We start from the raw sequence: 14,445 nt of genomic DNA on the forward strand, positions 1-14,445 counted from the left end.
CCTAAACTTTATTTTTTTAAAGGAAAAGAATCATGAGTTATAACTTGTATTGATCATCATTCTAAGTCTTCAAAATACATAGTCTCAATATGACCAAATTATTTATAATATGTGGAGACATAACATAACCCACATAGTTATTAATAAATAATATATACAAATAGTTATCCTGGAAAGAGGTTATTTGAAAAATTCAAAAAGAAAGAATAACCTAAGAATATATTTAACCCTTTAAATCAATAGTAAGAGATAATGCATTTTTTCTTAACACATATAGAGTATTTAATTAAATAAACCAAATAGTAACAAGCAGTAAATCAATTCTCAAAAATATTAAAAAAATTAGTAGTTGTCAGGACTCCCTGAATATAACAAAATTAACAATAATTTATCCTAAATAATAAAACATTTTACAATGAAAAAACTTAAAAATAAAACTAATTCTTACTACCTTATGTTTTAATGAAGTAATAAAATGTAAATAGAAAATAATAAAATACTCTATATCAAATTGTTCTGAATTTATTAATCTATAACACACCTCCCATTAAAATGAAATGTTTGAGTTGTATGAAAGCATATGTATGTGTGTGTGATATGAATCTATACACATATTTGAAAATCTTACAAATTTACCAAGGCAGCATGATTTGAGTGTCCAAGAGTCTGAAGAGGTGGAAGACTCATTGAAGTGAATCTAACAATTCAAATGGCCTTTTTGCCTATTTTCTCACAAAATTTATTGATTCTTAAGTAGTACATTAGGAGAGACTAAGCAGCTATTATGAGGTAATATTTGTCCCTCACCTGACTTCAACCTCCGTTCCAACCTGCACAAGTTTTATTTGAGGCAAGACTGGTGGAAAGAACATAGGCTCCCTGTCTCCACCCAAATGCTCCACTCATAACATGGAACCTTTACCCCAAGCATGGAACAGGGAGAACTCTAGCCTCAAATACCCTTGCCTGAACTTCTTGAAAGGATAGAGGCCCCATAATATATGAGACATCAAGATCAGAGTCCAGCACCCTTTTGTAAAGCAGGAATGTTTTCTGGAGAGAATTGAAGCACTGTTGCCACCCCAGCTCTGGAGAAGTGGTACAGACACCTCAACAAGAGAAAGAGGCAAGCCAGAAGAACAAAAAACTCTGAAACTCTCCAGGAGGACATTAACTTTATTTGGAACAAGTAGAACTTCAAGTATAAGGACACTGTTGACAACAGGAGAGAGAATTTGATAGTAAGCATAGTAAGCAATAAAGAGAAGGCTGGTAGCTTTATGAAATAAACAGGCTGAACATAGATCATAAATTAGTTTGAAAGAAGAGCCAAGGAAAAAGACAGTAAAGAAGAGTTCTCCTGAGGTGAAACAAGCCTAAAACCTGGTCTCAGAAACTATTCCTGCCAAGGGTCCTGGATTTAATTGCATCATACTGTGCAGCTATTCGTGCTCATAACATTGTTGGAAGCAATAAATAGTAAGCTGGCACTTACTGTAGGTGAACACTTGGGAACAATACCGACAAGAGCAGACAGCTTAACAGAGAGATCAGGGGAAAAATAACAAAGAAAATCTTGCTAAAAGTTTGTCATACCAGGGTGACTATGAGAGAAAGTTCCAGGATGTGCCTTCTAAGGAATGACTTCAGAGGCTATAAAATGCAGGATAAACAGACTTTACTGAAATATACCAGTTATGTCAATAAAAACAACAACAAACTTCTCCCAAAACTACAAGCAATAAGTCCCAAGAGATTATTATCCAAAAGCATTACAATGTATTATCTTAAATATAATTTTTAAAAAAATTATGAAATGTAAAGAAACTAAAAAGTGTGACCCATACAAAAAACTGAAAAAAATGTGGCTTATACACAGAAAACAACAAAAACAAAAAGCAACAGATACTGCCTTTGATAAGGTGAGATAGTATACTTAGCAGACAAAATCTTCAAGGCAGCCATTATACATTTCTTAAAATAACTAAAGCAACCTTGATTAAAAAGTTAAGGAGCTTGAACTGTGGTGGCGCAGTGGGATAAAGCGTCAATCTGGAACACTGAGGTTGCCGGTTCAAAACCCTGGACTTGCCTTGCCTGGTCAAGACACATATGGGAGTTGATGCTTCCCGTTCCTCCTCCTTCTCTCTCTCTCTCTCCTCTTTGAAAATTGAATAAATAAAGTCTTTAAAAAAGTTAAAAAATAAATATCAAAGACATTTATAAACCTTTAAAAAAAGTTAAGGAAGATATAAAGGCAATATTTCATGAAATAAGAATATCAATAAAGAGATAATGAAAACTGGAAATCTGGCATTGAAAATATTAGCATTGATTTAATCTAGCAAAAGAAAGAATCATCAAACATGGTAGCTTGATAGAGATCATGTAATGTGAAGAAAAAACAGTTAAAACAATTTTAGAAAGATAAATAAAGCTACAAAAAATGTAGAACACATTTAAGTGTACGTACATACATATAATGAAAGTAACAGAAGTAGGGGAGTGAAAGGAGAAAAAACATATTCAAAGATATAGTTCCTGAGAAACATTAATATACAAATGGAAGAAACTAAGTGAAGTGTAAGCAGAATAATAAATGCAATAGGTTCAACACAGAGACACATTCTGGTGAGAAATATTAAAAGTCAGTAACAAAAGGAAAATCTTGAAAGAAGCAAGTGAAATATGATCCGTTCTGAGAGAGCAAACACCAATAAAATTAACAGCTTATTTCTCATCAGAGACAATGAAAGCCAGAACATAGTAAGAGAAAATATAGTCAAAGGGTTAGGGGTGAGAGAACTGTCAAACAAGAATCTTATATTTAATAAAATTATCTTTTAAAATGTAGGCAAAAAAAAGATATTTCCAGATTAAGAAGCAACAGACCCACCTTACAAAAAATACTGAAGGAAACTTCAGCCATTATGAAACTAGGTGACTTAAGAAAATAATTTAAACACACACACACTCTCTCTCTCTCTCTCTCTCTCTCTCTCTCTCTCTCTCTCTCACACACACACACACACACACACACACACACACTACTAGTAAAGGTAGAGATTCCAAGATAGTGATGGAGTAGGCAGATGTTCTAACTGCCACTTTTCAGATCCAAATTGAATTACAACTAAATTTAAGAACAATCATCTTGAAAAACCAACTTCAGACTAAATGGAGTCCATAATCAAGGAGTCACAGAAAAAGCCACATTGAGACTGGTAGGGAGAGCAAAGATGGGAATAGGGCTGCCCTGATCCCAGGACTGAGAGATGACTGAGGTCCAGAGAGTCTCTCCACTGCAAAGAAGTTTGCCCTATGAGGTGAAGGTCCTAACTCCTAGACCAGGCAACCCAGCCTAGAGAACCAGAGCCTAAAAGAGGTGCCCACATTGCATTTGGCGGTGGAAAGAGGTGAGCTTTTTGTCTGTGAAAAAAAGACAGAGCTCTTGGATATGTCGGTACCTTCTTAAAGGGCCAAAGCAGAAAATCTTATTCACAACCTCTACCTGGGGCTCCAGAAGAGGGAGGGCTGAGAGGACTAAAGTTGCATGATGAGAGTGTGAAGTTGGTGACCCAGAGAGAGACACTGTGGGGGATGGCAGCTGGAATTCTTGCTCTAAGTCATTCTCCAATTCTGCAGTTGCCATCTTTCTTGGGTGGAGCACTCCACTCTGTGTGACTTCATCTGGGGGCAACAACTGCCCCAACATAATGTAGTCTCTCTTGCCACACCTTAAGGAGACTGGGCCACTTTGAGAGACCAGGGGTGCATCAAATTTCTGGTGTTGAAGTTGGAGTTCTTCTCCACATTCTCCTAAAAATATGACTGATGATTCTGCCTCATGTGAGGTTCAGTAGAAACTGTCTGGACAGTGGGCAGACCACATCTCTGGGTTGCAGAGGCCACACTGACTGGACTTTTAGTGGTCACACCCTACTGAGGTCTGTAAATAAAGTCAGAGCAGACTGAGACCTGGGGCCATGGGGTGGGAGCCACACCCATCACCTATTCTAATCCTTTTTTTTTACAGAGAGAGAGAGAGAGAGAGGGAGAGAGAGACAGGGACAGACAGACAGGAATGGAGAGATGAGAAGCATCAATCATTAGCTTTTTGTTGCGCATTGCAACACCTTAATTGTTCATTGATTGCTTTCTTATACATGCCTTGACCGCGGGCATTCAGCAGACCAAGTAACCCCTTGCTCAAGCCAGCGACCTTGGGTCCAAGCTGGTGAGCTTTGCTCAAAGCAGATGATCCTGCGCTCAAGCTGGTGACCTGGGAGTGTTGAACCTGGGTCTTCCATATCCCAGTCTGATGCTCTATCCACTGTGCCACCGCCCAGTCAGGCAGGCTCTACATTCTACCAGAGGTATTATTATTGGGAACTCAACAAGCAGTCAGAAGATAGAGGAAGCAGGAGGTAGTTTTAAGAGAACCTTGGGCTTTTTTCTAACTTGCTCATAGACCCAATGTGGGTAAAAACTAGCCTAGGTGTGTGGCTTGTTATTTCCATGTGCATCTGGGCCCAGCAGAGGTAGCCACAAACTGTGGTTTGCTTGTAAATTTAAGGTTCCTGAGGGCCTGTCATAGACGATGTCCTGCACTGATCTGTGCCAATTTCACTCCAAGGAGGCCCAGTGCCACAACATTCAGTGACCATCTTTAGAGAGCATTGGAGCAGGACTCAGTGACCCTTGCTGGTGGAGTGTTCTAAGGGAGAGCTCATCATATACCGGGCCCAGCTGAGCCAAGTTCCACTTTCTGTGGTAAGCACCTGCTCAGAGGCTTGCGTGTGCATTGGACAGGGTGGAGCTTCACAGCCAGCCAACATGGGCCCTAGATATTCTTTTTCACTTAGCTTGGTTCCACAGGGGGAACGGAGAGAGGTTTGAAGCATGGATATCCTGAAGCATATTGTTGGGACCAATGGAGAGGCTTAGCCACTATCTGGGTGGAGGTGTCACAGTTAGCCCCAGTGGAGGATTCTCTCGGTCTTCTTTCCTTAGATCAGCTAAAAGAACTTATGGAGAGGGGACTCTTGGCCCCACCCAATCTGAGCTTGCTGCTCACTTTGCTGAGGGAAAATAGAATTGGACTATCCAGCAGTGTCTGAGGCATTAAGCTCTAGAGTAGGTGCTACATTCCCTGTACTGAGATCTTGACCAAGAGACTCTTTTTTTATTATTATTAATTTTAATGCAGTGACATTGATAAATCAGGGTACATATGTTCAGAGAAAATATCTCCAGATTATTTTGACACTTGATTATGTTTCATACCCCTCACCCAAAGTCAAATTGTCTTCCGTCACCTTCTATCTGGTTTTCTTTGTCCCCCTCCCCTGCCCCAACCACCTCTCTCTCCTTCCTTACCCCCTCCCAATCCCCCCCCTCATTACCATCACATTCTTATCCATGTCTCTGAGTCTCATTTTTATGTCCCATCTATGTACGGATTCATATAGTTCTTAGTTTTTTCTGATTTACTTATTTCACTCCATATAATGTTATCAACGTCCATCTATGTTATTGTAAATGATCCCATGTCATCATTTCATATGGCTGAGTAGTATTCCATAGTATATATGTACCAAAGTTTTTTGATACACTCGTCCACTAACGGACACTTGGGCTGTTTCCAGATCTTCACTGTTGTGAACAGTGCTGCCATAAACATGGGGTGCAGTTCCCCTTTTGGAATAATTCTATGGTGTTCTTAGGGTATATTCCTAAAAGTGGGGTAGTTGGGTCTTATTCTTTCATTTTGTTAATGGTGTCTGTGCAAAGTATTTTTAGTTTGATATAGTCTCATTTGTTTATTTTATATTTTATTTTACTTGCTCATAGAGATATATTGGCAAAAATATTGGTAAGACATGGAAACAACCAAAAAGCCCTTCAATAGAAGATTGGATAAAGAAGATGTGGTACGTTTATACTATGGAATACTACTCAGCCATAAGAAATGATGACATTGGATCATTTACAACAACATGGATGGACCTGGATAACATTATACTGAGTGAAATAAGTAAGTCAGAAAAAACTAAGAACTATATGATTCCATACATAGGTGCGACACATAAATGAGACTCAGAGACATGAACAAGAGTGTGATGGTAATGGAGGAGGGGGAGGTGAGGGAAGGAGGAGGGAAGGGGCACAAAGAAAACCATTTAGAAGGTGACGGAAGACAATTTGACTTTCGGTGATAGGTATACAACTTAATCAAATGTCAAAATAACCTGGAGATGTTTTCTCTAAATCTATGTACCATAATTGATCAATGTCACCCCATTAAAATTAATAATAAAGAATAAAATGTTTTAAATAACAACAAAAAATATGTTATAAGAGATATTGAAGAATTCACTGCCTATGTTTTCTTCCAAGATTTTTATGGCTCTGTGACTAAGATTTAAGTCATTTATCCATTTTGAGTTTGTTTTTGTCAATGGTGTAAATTGGTGTAGTTTCATTTCTTTGCATGTACCTGTTCAATTTTCTCAACACTATTTATTAAAGAGACTGGTTTTACTCCATTGTATTCTATAGTCTTCATTGTCAAATATTAATTTACCGTTAAAAATATGGGTTTATGTCTGGGTCCTCTATTTGTTCCATTGATCTGTATGCCTGTTATTATGCCCATACCAAGCTGTTTTGATTACAAAGGCATTGTGGTATAGTTTAAAATCAGAATGTATGATACCTTCTACTTTGTTCTTCATTTTCAAGATTGCTGAGGCTATTACGGTTCTTTTTTCCATTTTATATAAATTTTTGGAATATTTGTTCTACATCTGTGAAGTATGCCATTGGTATTTTAATAAAAATTGCACTGAATTTATGGATTGCTTTGGGTAGTATGGACATTCTAATGATGTTAAATCCTATCCATGAACATGGTATATGCTTTGTTTGTATCTTAGTTTCTTTTTTAATGTCTTATAATTTTTAAAGTAAAATTTGTTTATTCCTTGGTTAAATTTATTTCTAGGTACTTAATTTTTTGTTGTTGTTGCAATAGTGAAGGGGATTGTTTCCTTAATTTCTCTCTTTGAAAGTTTATTGTTGGTGTATAACAATGCCACTGATTTCTGATTATTAATTTTATATCCTGTCACCTTACAGAAGTTGTTTAGCAAGTCTAGTAGTTTTTTGGTTGAAACGTTAGTGTTTCTATGTACATTAGCATGTTATCAGCAAATAATGACTGTCTTACTTCTTCTTTACCAATTTGGATCAATTCTTGTCTGATTGCTATAGCTAGGACTTTCAGAACTATGTTATATAAGAGTAGAGAAAAGGAACACCCCTGTCTTATTCTTGATCTTAAGGGGATTGATTTTAATTTTTGTTTATTGACCATAATGTTGGCTGTTGGTTTGTCATATATGGCTTTTATTATGTTTAGGTATGTTCACTGTATTTTTACTTAGCTGGGAGTTTTGATCATGAATGGGTGCTGGATTTTTATCAAATGCTTTTTCTGTATCTATTGATATAATTATGTGATTTTTATCCTTTATTTTGTTTATATGATGAATCCCATTTGATTCTACCAGCCATGCCTTCCTGGAATAAATCCCATTTGATTACAATATATGATATTTTTAATGTATTGCTGAATCTGGTTTGCTAATATTTTGTTAAGAATTTTAGCATATCTGTTCAATAGAAATATTGGCCTATAGTTTTCTTTTTTTGCAGTGTCTTTACCTGGTTTTGGAATGAGGATAATGCTTGTCTAATAAAATAAACTAGAAAGTCTTTCCTTCTCTTGAGTTTTTTGAAATTTCTTGAGAAGAATAGGTGTTATTTTTTCTTTGAATGTTTGATAAAATTTGCCTGTGAAACCATCCAGTTCAGGACTTTGATTTGTGAGAAGTTTTTGATAACTGTTTCAATTTTATTTGTTGTAATTGATCTGCTTAATTTTCTGATTTTTTCAGATTCAGTTTTGGAAGATTATATGTTTCTAAAAATTTATTCATTTTACCTAGAATGTCCAATTTTTTAGCATATAAATCATCATAGCATTTTCTTAAAATCCTTTGTATTTCTGTGATGTCCGTTTTAACTGCCCCTCTTTCATTTCTAATTCTATATATAGGGTCTTTTCTCTTTTTTTCTTGATGAGTCTCAATAAGGGCTAATCAATCTTGTTTACCTTTCCAAAGAACCAGCTCTTAGTTTCACTAAACTATGGTAATTGTTTTTTATCCTTTGTGTCATTTATTTCCTTTTGGATCTTTATTATTATCTTCCTTCTCTAAATTTCTCATTTGATCCTTCACTTCATCCAGCCTGCTATTGATACACTCTAATGCAGTGGTCCCCAACCCCCGGGGCCACAAACTGGTACCAGTCCATGGGCCATTTGGTACCAGTCCACAGAAAAAGAATAAATAACTTACATTATTTCCGTTTTATTTATATTTAAGTCTGAATGATGTTTTATTTTTTTTAAATGACCAGATTCCCTCTGTTACATCCATCTAAGACTCACTCTTTATGCTTGTCTCGGTCACATGATACATTTATCTGTCCCACCCTAAAGGTTGGTCCGTGAAAATATTTTCTGACATTAAACCGGTCCGTGGCCCAAAAAAGGTTGGGGACCACTGCTCTAATGCAATCTTCATTTCTGATATTGTATTTGTCATTTTTGACTGTTTAATGATTTTATAACCTTACTAATGCTTATTACCTCTTTCTTTGACTTCTCATTGTAGTTATTAATTCTTACTCTAAGATCTCTGAGGATGCTAATAACCATTATTTTAAACTCTATGTCCAGTAGTTGGTTACTTCCATTCCATTTAGTTTTATTTCTGGGTATTTCTCTTGTTTCATTTGGGTCATATTTCTTTGTCTGTATATTAGGTTGCTCTGCTCTGACTTTCAAATTTGTCATTGCATCTATATGAGGAAGATGGGCTCATGGTACTAACCTTCAGGCCATCTGGGTTCCTTGCTCTAGGAATGGTTCTTTTTTAAAAAAGATTTTTAAATTATTTATTCATTTTATAGAAGAGAGACAGACAGAAAGATAAAGAGAAAGAGAGAGAGAGAGAAGGGGGAGGAGCAGAAAGCATCAACTCCCCGTATGGGCCCTTACCAAGCAAGCCTAGTGTTTTGAAACAGTGAATGAACTCAGGGTTCCAGGTCAATGTTTGATCCACTGCGCCACCACAGGTCAGGCCAGAAATGGTTCTTTTTTTTTTTTTTTTTTCATTTTTCTGAAGCTGGAAACAGGGAGAGACAGTCAGACAGACTCCCGCATGCGCCCGACCGGGATCCACCCGGCACGCCCACCAGGGGCGACGCTCTGCCCACCAGGGGGCGATGCTCTGCCCATCCTGGGCATCGCCATGTTGTGACCAGAGCCACTCTAGCGCCTGAGGCAGAGGCCACAGAGCCATCCCCAGCGCCCGGGCCATCTTTGCTCCAATGGAGCCTTGGCTGCGGGATGGGAAGAGAGAGACAGAGAGGAAAGCGCAGCAGAGGGGTGGAGAAGCAAATGGGCGATTCTCCTGTGTGCCCTGGCCGGGAATCGAACCCGGGTCCTCCACACGCTAGGCCAACGCTCTACCGCTGAGCCAACCGGCCAGGGCCAGAAATGGTTCTTGAGTATTATATTTACCCTCCTGTTTTATGTGAGTCTTGAATTCTGTTAGCCCTTTCATGGGTGGCATTATCCCTTCAGGCTGGCTGGCTTTAAGAGTCAACCTTTATCATGTGTATTTGATGCTGTGTAGTGTCTGTCCTGTGGAGCATGTTTATTTTTCAGTGTCTGTTGCCTACTGGACTCCATTTGTGTACCTAGCTAACTCTAGTGTTGGTGCAGTCTGCCACCCAATATTGGGGGAGTTTTTTGTTTTTATTTTATTTGTTTATTTTTTTTACAGAGACAGAGAGAGGGATAGATGGGGACAGACAGACAGGAATGGAGAGAGATGAGAAGCATCAATCGTTAGTTTTTTATTACACATTGCGACACCTTAGTTATTCATTGATTGCTTTCTCATATGTGCCTTGACCGTGGGCCTTCAGCAGACTGAGTAACCCTTTGCTGGAGCCAGTGACCTTGAGTTCAAGCTGGTGGGCTTTTTGCTCTAACCAGATGAGCCTGCACTCAAGCTGGCGACCTCGGGGTCTCGAATCTGGGTCCTCTGCATCCCAGTCTGACACTCTATCCACTGCACCAATGCCTGGTCAGGCTCCACTATTGTTTTTGATGGTTCTGGGTCCCCTTGGGCAGTGTTCAGGAATGTGTTGGTGTCACCAGTTGTTTGTAACCCACCATGGGCTACCTGTCTGGAGCTACTGCTCTCTGTTGTTTGTTTCTGCATTTTCTGTGCCTGAGTAGTGTGGGAGAGGCCAACCTGTGTATAAAGATCACCTTCTTCCTGCTTAGAGCTGACAGCAGCTCTGAAAAAGGGGCCAAGCTTGTAATATTTGCCTCCAATTTTCAGCTGCTCCCCCTTCTCTTACAGCTGCCTGGTCTTCCCACAGCATCTTCAGTATAAAGACTGTAGAGTGGGCTCAGACTAGCTTCACTGTAGAGTAGACTCAGACTTAATTTCTCTACAGTTTGCAAGCTTGATGGTTTTAGGAAATCTGCAATTGGAAATACAATGTTATTGGCACCCACTACTTCAAAAGTCTCTTGGTCATTTAATCCATTTGCATTTAAGGTTATTGATATATTGTTGTTTATTGCCATTTTATTCTTTAAAGCTGTATTCCTTTTTTGCTATATTTTTTCCCCACTTTGATCTGTTTACAACAGGCCCCTTAACATTTCCTGAAGCATGGGTTTGGTTGTAATGAATTCCTTGAGGTTTTTTTTTTGTCTGGGAAGCTTATTATTCCTCCTTTAATTATAAATGATAGCCTTGCTGGATAAAATAGTCTTGGTTTTAAGTTTTTGTTCTGCATTACTTTGAATATTTCTTGCCATTCCCTTCTGGCCTCAAGTGTTTCTGTTGAGAAGTCTGATGTCATCCTTATGGGGGCTTCTTTGTAGTTGATAGCCTATTTTTCTCTAGCACCTTTTAGTATTTTCTCTTTATCGCTTAGCTTTGGTATTTTAATTATGTTGTGTCTTGGTTTAGGTTTCTTTGGGTTTCTCTTTAATGGAATCCTCTGTGCTTCTTGAACTTGTGAGAGTTTCTTCTGCATTAATTTAGGGAAGTTTTCAGCTATGATATCATTGAACAAAGTCTCTATCCCTTGTTCTTTCTATTCTTCTTCAGGAACCCCTATGATGCAGATGTTATTTCTCTTCATGTTGACACAGAGCTCTCTTAGAGTTTCCTCAGACTTTTTGAGTCTCTGTTCTTTTTTCTTCTCTGTTTTCATGCCTTCATTCCACTTGTCCTCCAACTGGCTAATTCAATCCTCAGCTCCATCCATCCTGTTTTCAATTCCTTCCATGCTGGTCTTCATTTCTGATATTGTATTTGTCATCTCCGACTAATTTTTAAAAAATATTTTAATATCCTTTTTTATACTTGCTATTTCTTTATGTAATTGTTTGTAATGACCATCTATTGTTGTTCTAAGATCCCTAAGCATCCTTACAATCATTATTTTGAACTCCGCATCTGGAAGTTTGGTTATTTCCATATCACTCAATTCATTTCCTGGAGGTTTCTCTTGTGGTTTCATTTGAATTGCACTTCTCTGTCTTCTCATTATGTCTGTGTGTTTGGGTGGTTTTTTTTTTGTACAGCTGGTTGAGTCTAGCCTTAGTGTTGTCTGCCTCTGGTTTTTAATTGTGTTGTTTCTAGTTATTTTTAAGTTGGCATCAGCTATTATTTGTAATCCACTCTCAGATTTGGGCTGCTTTGAAGGAGAGATCAACAGCAATACTATAATAGTAGGGGATTTCAATACCCCATTAACATCACCAGATAGATCCTCAAAATGAAAATTAACAAAGAAACAGCAGATTTAAAGGACACACTAGATCAACTCAATTTAATAAATATCTTCAGAACCTTCCACCCTAAAACAGCAGAATATACATTCTTTTCAAGTATTCATGGTACATTCTCTAGGAGAGACCACATGTTAGGGCACAAAAGTGGTCTCAACACATTTAAGAAGATTGAAATCATATCAAGCACTTTCTCTGATTACAATGGCATGAAACTAGAAATCAACAACAACAGAAAAATTCTTAAACACATGGAAACTAAATAGAAGGTTGTTAAATAACGAATGAATTAAGAATGAGATCAAAGAAGAAATAAAAAATTTCCTAGAAACGAATGCTAATGAGCATACAACAACTCAAAATTTATGGGACACAGCAAAAGCAGTACTGAGAGGGAAGTTCATGGCACTACAGGCACACTTTAAGAAGCTAGAAAAAGCTCAAATATACAACTTAACCCTACATCTAAAAGAACTAGAAATAGAACAACAAGTAAAGCCCAAATGTAGTAGAAGGAAGAAAATAATAAAGATCAGAGCAGAAATAAATGACATGGAGGCTAAAGAAACAATACAAAAGATCAATGAAACTAGGAGCTGGTTCTTTGAAAAAAGTAAACAGATTGATAAACCTTTAACTAGACTCACCAAAAAAAAAAAAGAGAGGACTCAAAAAAATAAAATTAGAAATGAGAATGGAGAAATAATAACTGATACAACAGAAATACAAAATATTGTAATAAAATACTATGAAGAACTATATGCCAAAACACTAGACAACTTAGATGAAATGGACAAATTCCTTGAAACATAAAATCTTCCAAAAATTATTCTGGAAGAATCAGAAAACCTAAACAGACCGATTACAACAAATGAGATTGAAACAGTTATCAAAAAAACTCCCAAAAAAGAAAAGTCCTGGGTCTGATGGCTTCACAAGTGAATTCTACCAAATATTCAAAGAAGAACTAACTCTTATCCTTCTCAAGCTATTTCAAAACATTTAAGAGGAAGGAAGACTTCCAAGCTTCTTTTATGAGGCGAGCATAATTCTGATACCAAAACCAGGCAAAGACAACACAAAGAAAGAAAATTATAGGCCAATATCCATAATGAATATAGATACTAAAATCCTCAATAAAATATTAGCAAACCGGATCCAACAATATATGGAAAAAATCATACACCATGATCAAGTGGGATTTATTCTTGGGAGGCAAGGCTGGTACAATATTCACAAATCAATCAATGTGATTCATCACATAAACAAAAGGAAGGAGAAAAAACACATGATAATTTCAATAGATGCAGAAAAAGCATTTGGTAAAATCCAGCACCCATTCATGATCAAAACTCTCAGCAAAGTGGGAATACAGGGAACATACCTCAGTATAATAAAAGCCATCTATGACAAACCCACAGCCAACATCATACTCAATGGGCAAAAATTAAAAGCAATCCCCTTAAGATCAGGAACAAGGCAGGGGTGCCCCCTTTACCACTCTTATTCAACATAGTCCTGGAAGTCCTAGCCACAGCAATCAGACAAGAAGAAGAAATAAAAGGCATTCAAGTTGGAAAAGAAGAAGTAAAACTATCATTATTTGCAGAGGATATGATATTGTATATAGGAAACCCTAAAGTCTCAGTCAAAAAACTACTGAACCTGATAAATGAATTCAGCAAAGTGGTAGAATATAAAATTACTACTCAGAAATCAGAGGCATTTTTATACATCAACAAGAAAGAGAAATTAAGGAAACAGTCTACTTCACTATTACAACGAAAATAATAAAGTACCTAGGAGTAAATTTAACCAAGGAGACTAAAGACTTGTACTCAAAAAATTATAAAACATTGATAAAAGAAATCAAGGAAGATACAACCAAGTGGAAGCATATACCATGCTCATGGTTAGGAAGAATAAACATTAAAATGTCTATATTACTCAAAGCAATTCATAAATTCAATGCAATACCAATTAAAATACCAATGACATACTTTAAAGATATAGATCGCATATTCCAAAAATTTATATGGAACCAGAAAAGAACACGAACAGCCTCAGCAATCTTAAAAAAAAAAAAAAGAATAAAGTGGGAGGTATCACACTTCCTGATATTAACTTATACTACAATGCCATTGTACTCAAAATAGAGTGGTACTGGCATAAGAACAGGTGTATAGATCAATGGAACAGAACAGAGAACCCTGAAATAAACCCACAGCTCTATGGACAACTGATACTTGACAAAGGAGGTAAGGGCATACAATGGAGTAAAGACAGTCTCTTTTATAAATGGTGTTGGGAAAATTGGACAGCTACCTGCAAAAAAATGAAACTTGACCACCAACTTACACCATTCACAAAAATAAACTGAAAATTTATAAAAGACTTAAATGTAAGCCATGAAACCATAAGCATCTTAGAAAAAAACATAGGCAGTAAGCACTCTGACATCTCTCGTGGCGATATGTTTGCTGATTTAT

This window comes from Saccopteryx leptura, chromosome 5 (genome assembly GCF_036850995.1).
Source record: "Saccopteryx leptura isolate mSacLep1 chromosome 5, mSacLep1_pri_phased_curated, whole genome shotgun sequence".
NCBI lineage: Eukaryota > Metazoa > Chordata > Mammalia > Chiroptera > Emballonuridae > Saccopteryx > Saccopteryx leptura.